The 3,595-nt window shown below is 46.7% G+C and overlaps 1 pseudogene; it reads left to right on the plus strand.

Annotated features, from left to right (window-relative positions):
* Positions 1-3,194: 3,194 nt before the first annotated feature.
* LOC146046560 (5S ribosomal RNA) lies at positions 3,195-3,314 on the plus strand (annotated as a pseudogene).
* The last annotated feature ends 281 nt before the right edge of the window (positions 3,315-3,595 follow it).

Consider the following 3,595-nt stretch of genomic DNA (forward strand, 5'->3'; position numbering starts at 1 on the left):
TGTCCGTCGGTCCGAAAGGTCAAGAAAGTCAAGAGTGAGAGTTTAAATAAGAGGCAGCTCTCATGTGCTGTTAAAAAACACACTAAAAACGTAATATATTACAACATCACCTATATATTGTATTTGTGCAACATGTCATATTTTATTTCTTTTTAAAATTAAAGCACTTATCTCATATATGAGTGGTCCTTTTTATAAGTGTCTTTGTTTGTATGGTCATTATTACAGACAACATCATATTTTATAGTACTGATGAAAGCATTGGCTGTGCTATGATGTCTGAGAAACGCTTTGTTGAAATGTCTACTGGTTTATTGTGAACATTTTCAGAAGTATCCCCCGCACCCTGTCTAGGGTGTGTGCCCCCGGCAAACTGAATGTTTGCCATGGGTGCACGCACCCTGTGTCTACACATGCGCAGAAACCCACCTGCGCATGCGCAGACACTAAACATCGGTCCTCCGTGCGACTATATAGTCAGAATCCATACTGCAAATTGCACCAGATTATCAGTGAAGCTGCGCCTGCCCAGCAGGCTAGGTTGTGCAGAGGTCACATGCACACTAGCAGCTGGGTGTGGCTAATGCACACTGACTGAATCAGGTTTTTGTTCAGCGATGGAGGATGCAGTCTCTCTGACTGACATACTCTTCTTCTGCATATATATTGTTAAAAATGGACGTAAAAAAACTTGGTAAAGGCTACATCAATGTCCACTACTGCCTCATCTGAGAGAAAGTATCAGAGGGAATGAGAAATCGATCAGCCATAATACTTGGTAACCAATATACCTCACATTCTGAGGCAGAACTATGATGTAATGATTCAGGTTTTATTCTTCATATTATGGTAAGTGTGTTATTATCAAATACAAATACATAAATATAAATAATATGGATTTCTCACAGGGATGCCTGTTCAGGCAAATCTATGATATCACCCCCTAATACTGCCTGAAGCAGGCAAACCTATCCTGTCTGGAACTGCCAGACAGTACTGCCCGGAGCTGGCATTATACCTGTGCCCGGAGCTGGCATTATACCTGTGCCCGGAGCTGGCATTATATCTGTGCCCGGAGCTGGCATTATACCTGTGCCCAGAGCTGGCATTATACCTGTGCACATAGCTGGCATTATACCTGTGCCCATAGCTGGCATTATACCTGTGCCCGGAGCTGGCATTATACCTGTGCCTGGAGCTGGCATTATACCTGTGTCCGGAGCTGGCATTATACCTGTGCCCATAGCTGGCATTATACCTGTGCCCATAGCTGGCATTATACCTGTGCCCAGAGCTGGCATTATGCCTGTGCCCGGAGCTGGCATTATATCTGTGCCCATAGCTGGCATTATACCTGTGCACGGAGCTGGCATTATACCTGTATCCGGAGCTGGCAGCAAGTGGAGACCTGATATATGAGGAAATGGTTCTCTCATGACAAACTCATTGCTGGTCCTTCCCTTACTGATTATTCCTCAAGTCCCACTGTGGTAGATGGGGAGTGTGAGAAAGTAACTGGGACATCTGGGCCTTTACACTCACATTGGGCACCTAGGAGTTTTCTGTCAGAGATTGATGATATAGATGACACTAATATATTACATATTTCGCCTCTGACTGTAGCAGGCTTGTATATAATTTTTTTTTTTAAACGACATACACAAAGGTGTATCACTGTGTTGTTATCATCATTATCATCATCATCCTCAGGTAGTAATTGTGAGGAACTAATAATAATCCCTCAGACCCGGAGGTAAAAATGGAATCTGATCATAATAAACCATTTCCTGAGCTAGGCACATGGTTCAAGGCTGATGTTGCTACTAAAAGTAAATAAATAAATACATCCTCCCAGGGATTCCAGCTGAGGCAGAGACACAGCTATACTTATAGTGCCTGTGGTAGGCAAACACATTAGAAACTCATCTCTGGAGTCAGAGACTTCCGGTGGGCGGACCAAGTGAGAGGCCGCATCTCAGACAGAGTTCTCGGCTCCGGCTCTGACCGCTGTGTATAGGCGACCAAACTCGGAGATACAGCTTCCCGGGACACCTGGGGAGACCACAAGATATAGGTGGGCTAGAAGACTCCTGGTTCCCCACAAACACCATGATACCCACGTAATCAAGTGCATGGAAACAACGCCAGCATACTATTATGGATACATGGTGGCAGTACCGGTCAACCCAGCGGAGCAGCGCAGCAGTGGCAAGACATGTGCATTCCGGACGCCAACAGGTGCACACTCTCATCCCGCGAGACCACTAGCTCCGTGGGGTGTGCGGTGATGGGAGGGCCCAGTGTGCCTTGGACGCCGACGGGAAGGAGCATAGGGAGACTCCACCGCAAAATATCGGAGAGTGCTGGTGGAGACGTGGGGAACTGTGCAGTGGTAAAGAAACAGGAGACAGAGAAGAGAGGACCCAGTGCAGGACTGACTGCCTCTTTGGAGAGACTGGCCGGACAGGAGAGAGAAAAAAAAAACAGCATGGGTAAGGAGGATTTGAATGGCAGTGTGGAAATAAATGTGAACTCTGCATACTTTATGCTGTTGGGAGCTGGATAACTGCTACCTGGGGAAGACCTGAATAAGGTTGCTTTAAAATTTAGGGTGCCGGACGGGTTCCCAACAGTCGTTTACCCGACGTCGGGATCCCGACTGTCAAAACGCAGACAGCCGGGTGCCCGACGGCCACCCACTATTTTCACTCGTGGGGGTCCACGACCCCCAAAGAGGGAGAATAGGTGGCTCGCGTAGCGAGCCACCGTGCCCACAGCATGGCGAGCACAGCGAGCCCACAAGGGGCTTTTTTGCGCTCGCCATGCTGTCTGACTCCGGGCAGCTGGGATCCCGACGTCGGGATAAGGACTTCGGGATCCCGACTGTGTGAGTCCCATACCACACCCTAAAATTTACACAGCAGGCACATTGGTAGTGGGAGTTGGTGAAGGAGTGTAACTTTCTTGCCGATACCACACCTTGCTGGAAAATCCTGCTAATCAGCTTGTGAAATAGTGACTATTGATTTGTTTGAGTGATAGCAGATTCAAAGTCACAGGACATGTGATCGCTATACCTCTGCACCTACATTTGAAAGGGTTTTTCAGTCCAGCTCAGTACTTAGGAGACGGAGTAAAGTTGGTATTAATTTGAAGGAAGTCCTGGAAGAGGAAGCTTCTTTCTACTTTATATTATCTACAGCCATATTAACACTGGATAGGCCCAATCTCGTCTGATCTTGGCAGCTAAGCAGTGTTAAGCCTGGTTAGTACTTGGATGGGCGACTACATGGGAACACCTGGTGCTGTAGTTGACGTGTGTCTGAACCTTAGGGGGTTATTTTGGTTCACTCTTTCTGACAAAATCCTTCTTAGATGGACAAAACCATGTGCACTGCAGGTGGGGCAGATGTTACTTGTGCAGAGAGAATTAGATTTGGGTGGGGTTTTACTTCAAAGTGAGATCTATATTGCAGTATAAAAATAAAGCAGCCAGTATTTACCCTGCACAGACACAAAATAACTCACCCAAATCTATTTATCTCTGCACATTTTACATCTGCCCCCCTGCAGTGCACATGGTTTTGTCCATCTA

The sequence above is a fragment of the Crinia signifera genome, chromosome 11, assembly GCF_055691185.1.
Source record: "Crinia signifera chromosome 11, ASM5569118v1, whole genome shotgun sequence".
Classification (NCBI taxonomy): Eukaryota; Metazoa; Chordata; class Amphibia; order Anura; family Myobatrachidae; genus Crinia; species Crinia signifera.